Source organism: Myodes glareolus, chromosome 1, assembly GCF_982192425.1.
Source record: "Myodes glareolus chromosome 1, mMyoGla1.1, whole genome shotgun sequence".
Classification (NCBI taxonomy): Eukaryota; Metazoa; Chordata; class Mammalia; order Rodentia; family Cricetidae; genus Myodes; species Myodes glareolus.
Window position 1 is genome coordinate 115,231,303 of NC_142026.1, and position 13,446 is coordinate 115,244,748.

The following is a 13,446-nucleotide window of genomic DNA, read 5'->3' on the forward strand; positions in this document are numbered from 1 at the left end:
CATAATACACTAGGACAACTATTGCAAGGCTTACTTATTTCCTGGGCAAAATTCATATATATTTGAAATATGCGTGTAATAAACTTCTGTTTGCCTTTCTCTTCTGACTCTGTCTTTCCTGAGAGCCTCCATTCCAATTACAAACCCGTGAGAGTTACTAACTTTCCCCGTGTAACACCTGCATCAATCCATTCAGTGCCTACGTACACAAGGCAGCAATGGATGAGTTCAGAAGTACTCAGAGTCGGACTGGTCTTTCTTGTTATCTGTCTAGGCTGCAAACTTGTTTCCTGAGCTCACTGTGTGTGACTGGGAGATGGAGCAGAGCCTCAGTGTAGACCTAGTTTATTTAAGGCGTGAGGGAGGACTAGTTTCTTCATTGTGGCCAGTTCTGATGTGAAGGGAGAACCAGTGGATTGCCTCTCTGGTGAAGGCCTTCTTCCATGGTCAAGGATTCTGCATCCCTCTGCATAGAAGGGCTGAATGACTCTCTGCAGTCTCTTTTGGAAGGTCAGGAATCTCATTTTGGAGGGCCACATCTCCATCTATATCACCTAATTACCTCTTATGAGTTCCACTCTCTACCCACCTCCCGCAGCACTGGGTTTACAGACAAGCATCTATGTACCATGGGAATACGTAGAAATAAAGAAGATAGTTAAAAGTAGGTGAAAAGGAGGCTGATCTTATTATTCAGTGTTTCTTACTTTAATTATTTTTCATTTCTATTTTGAAACATTCTGAAAGTGATTTTTAACCACTCTTTAATTTTTTTTTTGCTTTAAAATGCGTCAAGTATCAGATCTGTAAAAATAACAAACTTTTACTGTTTTAAGGAGAATGCAAAAACCTTAGTGGAGAAAATCTGTTGGGGCTGGGTAGACAACTCAAGTACACAAGAATGAAGATCTGAGTTTGGATCTTGACACTCATGTTAAATCTGGGTATAGAGATTCTTGTCTGTAATCCCAGTGCTGGGGTAGGTGGTAGAAGGATGAGGCACAAAAAGGTGGATCCCGGGAGTTACTGGCCAGCTAGTCCAGCCAAATTGGTGAGCTTTAGGTTCAATGAGAGAATAGGTATCAAAAAGTTAGATACAATGTGACAGAGGAAGACACCAGGTACACACATATACAGACATACACTCATATGCACCCACACAAAGATACCACACACATACACACACAAAGTCACACCATGCATACATACTACACACACACACTGTACACACCACACATGCAAAGAGAAAATAGCTGCTCTTTGACTTTCACCTTTCTCCACATTTCACTTTGCTTTCCAAGCCTTCCAGTTGCCTTTGGCCATTGGTGACTTTTCCTACACCACGTGACTCCCTTTTACTTTGAAATCAATTTGAAGGTGTCATCTGCTTTCTTCATTGATTTCACCAACTCCTTGAGGGATTTTATTCTTTACCTCTCAAAGTACATGCCATTGTAAACTTTGTGCTAATCATTCCTTTGCTTTTATTTTTTTCCACAAAAAAGTCATCTCCTCACAGATGGTCATTGATTTTGCATGTATATTAAAGTGTATGTTCTTTAATTAGTTCTCTGGGACTTATGAATTTAGATTATCCCATCCCTCACTCCACGTTCCATTTCTTTCCTCACTGTTAGTTTGGAAATTATACATTCAGTTTATCTGTGTGTACTCATTATTTTAGGAACTTCAGTGTGCACATTTCAGTGACTACGTCTCAACAATCAAGTGTTTATTTTCCCTTTAAACAGTGGGTTCTTAGGATCCTTCACCCTGATTGCTGCTCTTTCAATTTAATGCTATTTTTAGTCAACATTTTAGTTTTGTCTTATTTTTATACTTTCAGAAGATGCGCATTGTTGGCCTTTGTTATTTCATAGAATCAGTGACTGCTTAGGTTTAGCGGTGTGCTTACAGTTTCTTGACACACCATTCCTCTTTCGAGTTTGATATATTTCTCTGGGATGTCTTCCTTCTAGAAGAATAGAGTCTAGACATTTTTTTGTGATGTGAATTTTGCTGGTTAATTTACTCTGATTGAGACATGCCTAACAGATTAGTAGAGCGCATGTCTGGGGTGCATCTTGAAGTGTTTTCGAGAATGGCTGACTAAGGGTAAAAACCAACCCTGAATGTGAACAGCATCATCCAGGAAGTTTGGGGCCTAGATGGAACAGAAAGAGGGAAGAAAGCAGAACCAGCTAGCAGAATATTCTGCTTTCTGGCTGTCATTAGGTGAGTAAGTGCTCCAAAACAGGCTCTTGATACCATGTTATCTTCCTCCCCAGAGCCTGCGCAAGCAAAGTCTTTTCTTCTCTGAAATTGTGCAGTTATTTGTTGCAGTGATGAAAATTCCAAGATAGTGTTTTAATTAGAGTATGTTGCTAGTTGGGTTTGACTTTGCTTGCAATGTCTTTATTTTACCCTTTTTTTAAGGTTTATTTTTGTACTTTCAAGATACAAGGTCAATCTTTTAATCTCTACTCTTGCATTAGAGAGAGCAGTTGTTAATCTTTGGAAGGATTTTATTATTGCTATTATTATTATGCTACTTTTGGATGCTCTTTCTTCCCAGATGCTTTTGTTTGTTTTAATACATATAAGTATAGATTTTTTTTATTTACCTCTGTATAAATTGAAGACATGACCCCTCCAAGGTATGGCTGGGGGGGGCAGGTTTTTTATTGCAGATATGGGGGAGGAAACAATCAGAAGTATCTGGAAGGGTCTAGAGAAGGAGAGAAAGTGGTAGACTGATCATGGCCAGTAGATTGGGCTGGGCCAGGACAGGAGCGAGAAGGGGGAAGAGTGAGAGAAGACACAGAGAGAAGAGGACCAAGAAAGGGGACAAAAAAGGGAGCACAGTCACAATAGTAGGGTTATAAGGACAACAAGAAGTTGGCTGGAGAGATGTTAGCATGGGCTCTGAAATGTGTAGCAGGTACTTGTGATGCTGTGAAAGCCTGGAGGCCAGCATGTGCTTTGGTATGCTAATATTCACCATAGATAGTCACTTGTCCCTTCCTTTGGTGCAGGGCAACCAGCTTTCTGAGTTCCTGAGAAATGCTTGATTTTGTCTATCTCCCAGAATTTGGGGAAGTGAAGTCTCCTTTGATTCTGGCAACCTTACCTAATATTCCTTGGATTCACTCAGTCTGACAGTTGTTATCTTCTGCAAGCTTTAAACATCTCCCAGTAATTATCTCCTTAACAAATTCCTAGTGACTGGAGACATAGTTCAGTAGAATGCACAGTTGGCATACATGAGATCCTTGGTCCAACCATCCAACCATCCAACCAACCAACCAACCAACCAACCAACCAACCAACCATGTTGGTTGGTACATGTATGTCCCATTGTACTAGCTCATTATGAAAAACTAATTAAAAATACTTAGGTTTTCTCATTTCATGCCCCAACATAACCTATCTTTTCTAATTTTTGCCACATGACCTTTCTGTCTGTGTTTAGTTAATCTTCCTTGGGGAAAAAAAAGGGTGATTTGTTTGTCTTTAGTTTATGTGTGCCTGAATGTGTATTCATGCACCATATGTATACAGAGCTCCCAGAGATCAGAAGAGGAAGTTGGAGATCCCGGAATGAAGGATTGTGAGCCACCACATGGGTTTTGAGAGTTGAACCCAGGTCATCTGGAAAAGATGCCAGTGCTCTTAACCCCTAAGCCATATTTCTATCCCCAGTGATATAGTTCCTATAGCAGAAAGAAGAAAATAACTTCAAAATCTAATATCACCAATCAGATAAGAGCAGATAAGTTCTATTAATGCTATATTATTATTTATGTTATATTGTTCAGAAAACTTTCAAAGAGTGTGTTTATGAGCAGGGTCTCAGGTGATAGAAGAATTATTTTTCCAGTATGTTTTTTCTAAAACCACACTAAATTCATAGTGAAATCCTCATCATCTTGGTGGGTTCACTTCCTCTGTTTTGTTCCTTAAATCTTGCCGTATTGACTCTTAGAATGAAAGTCAAAACAAGCGAAACCCATTAGGAGGTAGATGTCAGTTCCCCATGGATATTGATTCTCTTCTCTATGCTTACTCCTTGCTTCATGAGAAAAAAGCCTCGCAAGTCCTCGGGTCAATTATTAATAAAACTGTCTGTCTAACTATGTCTGAGTTAGTAACAATAAACAATGGAAATACCCATGTCTGCAAAAAGTCAAATTCTTCTTCTTCTTAGAAAGGCTCTGGTAAAGTTTAGTTTTTTGAAGCTGTTAAGTACTGTTATATAATTTTCTTTAAAAACAAGATTATAGAATTCAACAGAATAGTGAAGCCAGGTGCTCTATTGTTGTAGCTTCTTCTGTGGGTCAGGTGTAATCCTGGGTGGGTTTTGTTACTGTGGATCACATGGGCCAGTGATTCGGTAAAGGACAAGATAGTAAGTGTCAGAGCTTGGTCACTGAGTATGTCATAATGTAAAGCATGTGGAGACATTGTCTAAAGCCTTCAGTGTTGCATGGAACTCCTACAGATATCCTGTGGATTGACCTTCTCATTTTGTAAAGAAAAAACTAGGAGGTAGAGAAGTTAAATGAATAGTAGTCAAGAACTACACAGTCATTAGAGTCATCCGATCTGCCAGTATTGATTGTTTCTTTGTGTAAATCTATAACCTAAAATTTGTGGGCTATGAGTAGAAACAGTGTTCATTTATTTTCCTTTTATTGAAAATATTCTCTTCTCATATAATATATCCTGATTAGAGTTTCCCCTCCCTCTACTCCCAGGACCACTCCACCTCTCCTCTCTTCCCCTCCCCTCCAGATCCAGTCCCTTTCTAGCTTGCATTAGAAAGGCAGGCTTCTAAGAGATAACAACCAAACCATGACAAAATAAACTATGATAAGATACAAACAAAAACCATCACATCGAGGCTGGACAGGCAGCCCCCGGGAGGAACAGAGACCCAAGGGTATGCACAAGAATCAGAGACCCACTCGTTTCCACACTCAGAAGTTCCATGAAAGAGTTAAGCTGAAAGCTATAGCATATACCCAGAGACCTGGCGCAGACCTGCATGGGCCCTATGCTTGCAGCTGCAGTCTCTGCGAGCTCATACGAGCTCTGTGAAATTCATTCAGAGGACCTTGCTCTCCCCGTGTCCTCCATCCCCTCTCATTCTTAAACGCTTTCTGCCTCTGAGGATAGGGATCTGATTTGGACATCCCATTGATAGCTGGGTATCCTCTCTCTTCCTAATGTCTGGCTGTGGATCTCTGCATCTGTTCTCATCTGCTGCAGGAGGAAGCTTCTCTGATGATGGCTGAATCAGGCACCACGCTCCGAGTGTAGCAGAATATCATTAGGAGTCATTTTATTGATGCCATTTTTTCCCTCTTTTTTAGACCAGTAGTGTTTGGCTTTACCCTAAGTCTCTAGTCTATCTAGTCTCTGGTTCTGGGTCACCCAAGTAGTGGTGGGCATGGTTTCCATCTTGTGGAGTGGGCCTCAAGGAAAATCAGACATTGGTTGATTACTTCCGCATGTTCTGTGCCATCACTGTTTTAGACAGATTATTGGTCAAAGGTTTGTGGCTGGGTTGTTGTTTATGTTTCTCTTTTGGTACCCTACAAAGTATCTTCCTACACCAAAACACTGGAACTTAGGGGTGCTGGCTACATGTAGGCTCCAACTTGACTTCTCCGTGTTTAATGGTTTATGTGAATGTTGTCCTCGGCAATGGGGCCTTGCTGTCAATTTGTGGAGAGCAACCCACTTGTCTTAGCAAAGGACTGGGTTGTTTGGGGATTTCCATGGGAACCCTTGTTCAGCAACTCAATTGAATACAACCCAGTACCAGTACTGGCAGCCTTATTTGGTGACAAGAGATGGCTAGTTGGTACTCTGTTTCCCCTATTATTAGGAGACTTCCTTATTAGGATTGCCTTTGAGTAGAAAATTTTTTGTGGGGCTCGGGTCTATCCCTCTTCCCAGGGTTCATCTTGAGGACAGTTCTGGACAGACATTTTGTTGCATTTTCCGGCTTTCTTGTGCTCCCTCTGTCTCACCAGGTGGTTAGCTACAGAGCATTGATTACCCACCTTGGATATGGTAATTTTCCCACCTGCCTGGGGGGAGTTCTATTGTACTACAGCTAGGTATATAAGGTTTTTCCTAAACTTGAATAATCGGCATTTGGCTTATTTCCTCACGAATGACCCAGGTCTCTTTTGTGTTCTTTCAATTTCCAGACCATTGCCCGGCTAGTGAACAGTTAAAAAAAAAGTACATACTTTGGACAGGTTTAATGCAGGCATGTCTGGCACCTAATAGTGATAATAATCCTATTAAGGAATGGGGAAGCAGTGCTGGGCTGAAAATCAACACCTTGGCCTTTTCCCCTGGAGGCCCACCTGACAAAGGAAAGGAATCAATCACTCCTTACTCCCCATGGCCTTCCTTAAGACTATTCTACTGTTGGGTTGCTTAGCAGGTGTGACTCTCCGCCCTCTTGACTTGCTTAGCTGCCATATTTCTATCAGAACCCAGCTCAAAACATCACCTCCTCAGGCTTCCCTTCCTGAGCCTCCAAGGCAGGACAAACGCTTGACTAGATAGATATAATACACTGCCAGACCTTTGGACCATGAATCACAGATACAATTATGCTTGTACTTAGGGTGCTTTGGTTAAAGTCCATGATACTAAAAGTCTGGAAATGCCTTAGAGGTGGGGCTCATTCAATGGAGCTCTTGCCTACCTGCCCCGTTGTATTGATCTCAGCATGGTCCTTATTGTGAAGGCATTTCATTGTCTGTCATCTATTTATCGCACGATGAATAAACAAATTAGGCCAGTAAAAATTAAGCACCTACTAGTGCTTTCTGACAGGCATTGGGGCAAGCTGCAGTAAGCTAAGGGGGTGTGGAAATCATCTGTATTGTGCGCTATTTGATTACAATGTGTGAAAATGTGTCACTGTTTTGCCTTGCCTGCCTTGGCTCCTTCTGTTGGTTTAATAAAGAGCTGAGTGGCCAATAGCCAGGCAGGAGAAGATAAGTGTGATTTCTGGGGAAAGAGAGGAACTCTGGGAAGAAGAGAGGTGGGATTTTTCCAGCAAGACACTGAGCAAGTTGAACATATGGAATGGAGAATGGTAAAGAGCCATGTGGTAAAATGTAGATTAATAGAAACTGGTTAACTTTAATTGTAAAGCTAGTTGGAGGAGGCTAAGCTAAGGCCAAATTTTCTTTTTCTCTTTTCTTTTTTTTCCTTTCCTTTTCTTTTCTTTTCTTTCCTTTCGTTTTTTTGAGACAGGGCTTCTCTGTGTTGCTTTGGAGTCATTCCTGGAACTAGCTCTTGTAGACCACGCTGGCCTCGAACTCACAGAGATCAGCCTGCCTCTGCCTCCCAGTGCTGTGATTAAAGGCTGCGTGTGCCACCACCTCCTGGCCTAAGGCCAAACTTTCTTAATTAATAAGTCTATGTGTCATTATTTGGGGCCTGGCAGTTCAAAGAAAGTCCAACAAGAAAGACCTGTCATACATTTGCCTTAAGTATTCACCATATGGTGGGGAACAAAAAGAAGCACAGCCCAGAGCTGGGGGTTCCACACAGAGCTGGGGAGTCTTGCCATTCTCCAGGGAAAAAAAGCCGCTTTCAGCTGGCCAGGTGACAGAACACTGCTGAGCTGGGCGTGGAAAGAAGTGTTTAAAGTCACCTTTATACACTCTTGTGGATTTGTGAGCATGCACTAGCATTAGGTGAGAGGTCAGGCAGTCTTGCTATTCTGAGTCATTGTCTTTGGAATGCAAAACCCTCCATGGAGGTTTGATTGCCTAACGAGTGCGTTCTTTCTGAAGATCCAATTTAAGTGAATGAGTGGAATTCCCCTTTGCTTAATTCTTCCTCTAGCCCAGTTCTAGATCGTTCTCCTCTCCAGCTGCCCCTCTTTAACGTCTCTAGCACATCAGTTTCACTCCCCACCCACGGGGATTCTCCTATTGAGGTCTGCTTACCAGCACTTCCGTCAGCTTGCCTTTCTTAAGGTGTACGTCCAATTGCGTTTCTCACTTGCTTGATGCCCTCAAGGTCCTGTTGGCAGCCTGAACACAAAGCCCCAGCAATCTCGGCTGCTCTGTTCTTTCTCCTTCTTCCAGACCTTCACCCTTCACTTATGTTCTGATTTGTCAACTTGAAATATCTGTGACTGAGTCAGCTCTGCCCTGAGATCATGACCGGACTAACATCTGCCACCAATGCTACCTTCTTACTTTATAGTCTCCGTGCCATGGTTACCTCATCTTTACTTGCAAGATTCCTGATTATCCTTTAAACTATGGTTTAATCATTGCTTCCTTATGAAATCATCATATCCTGCAAACGCTCACCAAGACACCAATACTTTATATTGGCTTCCAGCTTTACAGATTTTTTTTTTCTTCTTCTCATTGCTCCATCCAAGGGATTTTAATGGTTCTTGGAATAAAAACTACATGTTAGATAATCTTTTTTGATGGGGGGGGGGAATCAAATCGCCAAGAACTCGCCAATTGATATTGAAAGCCTAATTAGGAACTAGATGGTAGATAGGTAGTTTCTCTGCATAGGAAGTTCTCCATTGCGTGTATGGGTATAGTTATAATGCAACTCTCTTTGTTTACACTGTATAAAGTCTTCTGCTGGGCTCCTATCAGGCTCTCCTTTGATAGTTTCAGTATCCTTTGATAAGCACACTGCAAACATTTGCTTAACTCATGAGGCAGTCTAGCTACTTGTTGACTTTAAAGAGAGTCTAGTCTTGGCTCCACTAGCTAGTCGGTCAACCTATCTTCCACCTGACAAACAAACATTGGACATCTGGGCTAGGCTTTCTCACAGGGCTAAGGGAATTCCATTCCATTCCAGGTCTACTTTGATAGCCTAAGGCCCCTGACCTAAACTCCAAAAAGCTCTAACCTTTCATTCATCTCCCCTAAGCCATGCAACTGCTATGAAATGATTAACTGCTTGCTCTGACCTCTGCAAACACAGGTATTGCTCTTGGCAGGGAGAATGGCAGTTTCTCATGTAGCAAGAGAGTGAGACATTTCCTCTGTGGGGGGGGTGGTGGAGGGTGGGGGTTGGTACAATTTGTAATCATGTAGTTGTGAATTCCACAGAAGTAGAGTAATTGCGGTATTCAATTTTAAAATCCATTTCCTCATCGGCTCGGGCATAACGTGTATCTGATTTTGCTTAGTGACAGCTGCTCTGCTAATAGGAATATCATGTTCGGTTAATTGCAATCTGAATTGAGTCTGTGGTATTGTGAAACAGGGCTAAGTTTGATCTAAACCTATCTCTCCTTAGGTGATAAAATCACGTGTGCATATGAACTATACCCTTGATATGTAAACATATTGACCTATAACCCGAGAGCACACCTTAATAGCCAAAGCAACTGAGTATCAGCCAGGCAAACACCAGCCATGTCTCAGCCAATCAGAGATTGCTAAGTCACTGATCGGACAAATGCTTACATTAGCCAAATGCCAACTACAGCCAATCAGGTTGTTTCTGTGTGTCACTTCTTTTTTCCTGGCCGTCTGTCTAACTTATCCATGAGGTGGGATGGGGCAGGATGAGTCGGGCATTTGGTAATGTTTCTTGAGTATACAACTTTTTTTTTTTTTGCCTAAATTATCTTTGTTTCATTTAATTGGCCTTAACTTTCCTAGCAACATTGGGGTGGGAGGAAGGAGGGAAGAATGATATGTCGGCAAATAGGGAAACAAAGAAAAGTGGGTTTAGGCTCTCAAGAGCCCAAGGAAGATAAATAACTGGAGGCCGTGAGGTTTGGGTAACCCAGGTAAAGGAAGCTTCTATATCTGAGCTGGGCAGTGTGTTTTCTAGCTGTGCTGAAAGCAATGCTGGCAGCAGTCTTATTCACCACTGACCCAGATCTAAGCACGGGTAACCCTCAAGTTAGTTTTTGTGAGTAATTTTTCTCACAATGTAGTTGGACGTTGTTTATTGGTGCATTTTTTTTGAAAATCAAACTCAGACTCTTGTTGATACTGTTCAGACATTCTACACCTGTAATTGTAATATAAAAGGAAGAAATTAATTTTGAAATGCCAGTGAAGTCATGGGTACCACTTGGGGAGAGCCTACAACCTCTACTTGACCAAATCAACATAATCCCCCACAACAATCTAAACATCTGTCCTTCCCCCTCCCCCCCCCCCTCCGCCAGAGATAAGTGTAGTCCTCATCCCACATCAAGGGAATTCTCTTTGCAGCAGTGACTACTACAGAAAACCACAACAATCATAGCACAGATGTGTGGAGCCCAGTGCCAGTGGATATGTCTACAGAAGACTCCAACACCTAAGGCTCAGGGAACATTTCCAAACAGAGGATGGAAAGAGCCAGAGGACCAGGGGGTTTGCTGTAAGAATGTGTCTCCTGGTGATGTCAGCAGCTACACCTATGAAGTCTCACCATCATGACTGCCTGCCTACACAGGAGCTGAAGGAGGACAATCAGTCTTCTCCAGGGAAGAGCACACTGACTGGTTATCCAGGACCACAAGGCCAGCCTTGAAGGAACCCACATGAGCAACATTGTGCAGACTGAGCAGGTTATAATCAAGATTATATATGGGTCTACATACAGGCACAGAACAATAATTAATGAAAAAGAAGGCCGTGAATTTAAAAAGAGCAAAGGTGAGCAGATGAGAGGTTTGGGAGAAAGAAAGGGAAGAGAGAAATAGTGTAATGATCATATGATCTCAAAAATAAAAGAAAAAAGATTTTAAAAACTACAAAAATCATGAAATCAAAGATAAATTTTTGTATCGCCTTGGTATCTTTTGTCTTATTGGGTTTTTATAGTTTGTTCTGATTTTGATTTTTTTCTCTTGGAGAGAGATAGAATGAAGGAGGGTAGGTAGGGAGGGTGAGGAGAATTTGAGAATATTAGGAAAAGGAAAAATATGATCAAAATATATTACATGAAAATTAATTTTTACATACAAAATAATTAAAAACAAAGCTAAAAAGCTACGAAACCATGCAAGATTAAATCCAAAGGGTCTGGAGTATAGCATTGCAATCTTTTGCTAATTTGGTAAGAGGGAAAATCTTTGTATTCTTATCCTATACACACATACTCACAAAGATGATGAGGGGATATTTGTAGAGGGGGTGCATGCATTTATGGCATAGATTCTGGTGGCATTTGCTTGGATATACATTTGTCTCCAAACCCATCAAGTGAAGACAGATTTTTGTATGTCCTCTTATCTTTATAAAGTGATTTTAAAACAAATATATTCATGTGTGGCTAATGGGTTTAGAGGAGCATGCCAAAACCATTTAATAATGAGAAGAGTATTCTTTTCAAATAGGATGCTGCTATCTACATATCTATGTAGTAGTCATAGAACCCCTACTTCACACTATCATACAAATGTTAAAATGGACCAGGAACTACGACAAAAGAGCTAGAACTGTAAAACTCTTAGAAGAAAACATAGGATTGCATTTTTATCACCTGTAGCCAATGGATGAGTTCTTCATCACAAAAGCATAGTAATGGATAAGTTTGGATGATCTCAAATTGTGCTTCAAAATATTCAAGAAAATAAAAATCAGCTTATAGAGCAGGAGAGATGTATACAAATCTTATTATTTGGGACTTTGTGTATATCTGTCCTTTGTATAGGGGCTGATTCCAATGAAGAGCTAGTAGGAAATGCAAAAAAAATCTATGGTTATTGCAATAAATAAATAAAATACATTGTATTTATGAACTGGAGTAGTCTTTGGGAGGAGACTAGGAAAAAGGAGGAAATGGAGGACGGGTGACTGACTCATGATAGACTTGGATGATACTGTCTAGTGATTATACCAATAAAAAAAACTAAATAAATAAGTAAAAGGCACCATAAAATCACATGAAAATTCTTCACATGTACCCCTTGAGTGACCCTCAAAGTGGTAAGGATTGAAGAGCCCAGGGAGACAGGAATGAGAGAAAAAAAAAGAATTTGTTTTTGGAAATAGAAATGAATGCAGAAAAAAAAAAGGTTGGCGTACTCATACATACTACAACCTGGTAAGACTTATGTTACAAGAAAGCAGTCATTCAGAAAAGACCTCGTATTAGTCAACGTTGTTTACATGAAATATCTGTAATAGGCAGATTTATAAAGGTCAGAAGTAGATTTATGTGTGGATAACAAGGGACAGAGTGAGCAACTTTAGTGGGTGAGGGAGGGTGGTAATGAAAATGTCACCAAGTGACAGTGTGGAGCTGATTTTACAAATGTGTGACTACATTTTCAAACATGGATTGCATACTTTAAATGATTAATTTAGGAAATATGACCTACCTCAGTTAGTGTTTTTTTTTAAGTCAAGAACAAATACAATTCATACAAATGCAAATGGCTTCTCTTTAGACAATTTTATATGCCAAAGTTCTTGGAACTTGTTGATTCATGAGTTACCTAGTTCAAATTGTGACAAACCTCTTCTTTACTGAACATTTTCCTGGGTATGCTCTGGGCAGGAATCCTTACATGAGTTACAGGTTCCCAGACCTTAGCACAACCGACTCCCTGGTAGAAGTGCCATTCAGGCCAGAAAACTCAGCACGTAGACAGCTTCATCTACTGAAATGAAAACAGAGAACTAACTCATCAAAGTCCGTGTATTAACAGGGTAGTGTGAGACCTCATCACTGCTATTCAGTACAGCATTTACTTTAAGACATGAATTATTTATCTCTGGAATTTCCTGCTGAATATATTTTGGATTTCAGGTAAAATGAAACCATGGAAAGTCCCATATGAATAAAAGGATTGCCACATACACCTTAGTCGGTGTTTTATTGCTGTGAAGGGACACCATGGCCATGGCAGATCTTGTAAAGGAAAACATTCAACTGGAAATGGTTTACAATTTCAGAGATTTAGTCCATTATCAACATGGTAGAAAGCGGGGCTACACATAGGTAGGAATGATTCTCAAGGAGTGGAGAGTTTTGCATCCAGATCAGCGGGCAGCAGGAAAGAGAGAGAGACTGGGTCTTGGTGTGGGAAGTCTGGGATTCCTGCTTCATGAAAAACTCTACAGGACACAGAAGAAAGTGATTGGCAAACTGCTAATATAGGAGGAACTGTCTTTGAAATTTCCTGCTTCATGGAAAAGTCTGCTGGATACTATGAGCCTGTAGGCTGAAGACGGATGTTCCAATGTTATAGAAGAATTTTGAATGATGTTCAGGCAGCAAGATGTCTCTGTCATTTCTATGGTTTTGGAAGTTGCTTACAATGCACTTCCTGTTAACTTTGGTAGTATTATATCCCTCTGGGGTCTTTGATGGAGTTGAAGAATAGATAGTTATAGTTTTTCCTAGTTATGATAAAAGATAAAGTATATACAAATATTGTAACTGTAATTATTGCTTGATACCTGTTTTATT

General features: G+C 40.7%; 1 long non-coding RNA gene across 1 annotated transcript in view; it reads right to left on the reverse strand.

Annotated features, from left to right (window-relative positions):
• LOC146895828 (uncharacterized) overlaps nt 1-8,229 on the reverse strand; it is a 44,902-nt gene extending 36,673 nt beyond the window's left edge. Inside the window, exon 1 of the long non-coding RNA XR_015001667.2 lies at nt 7,989-8,229. This is a non-coding gene — a long non-coding RNA (uncharacterized LOC146895828). The remainder of the gene's footprint in view (nt 1-7,988) is intronic.
• Between the last annotated feature and the right edge of the window lie 5,217 nt (nt 8,230-13,446).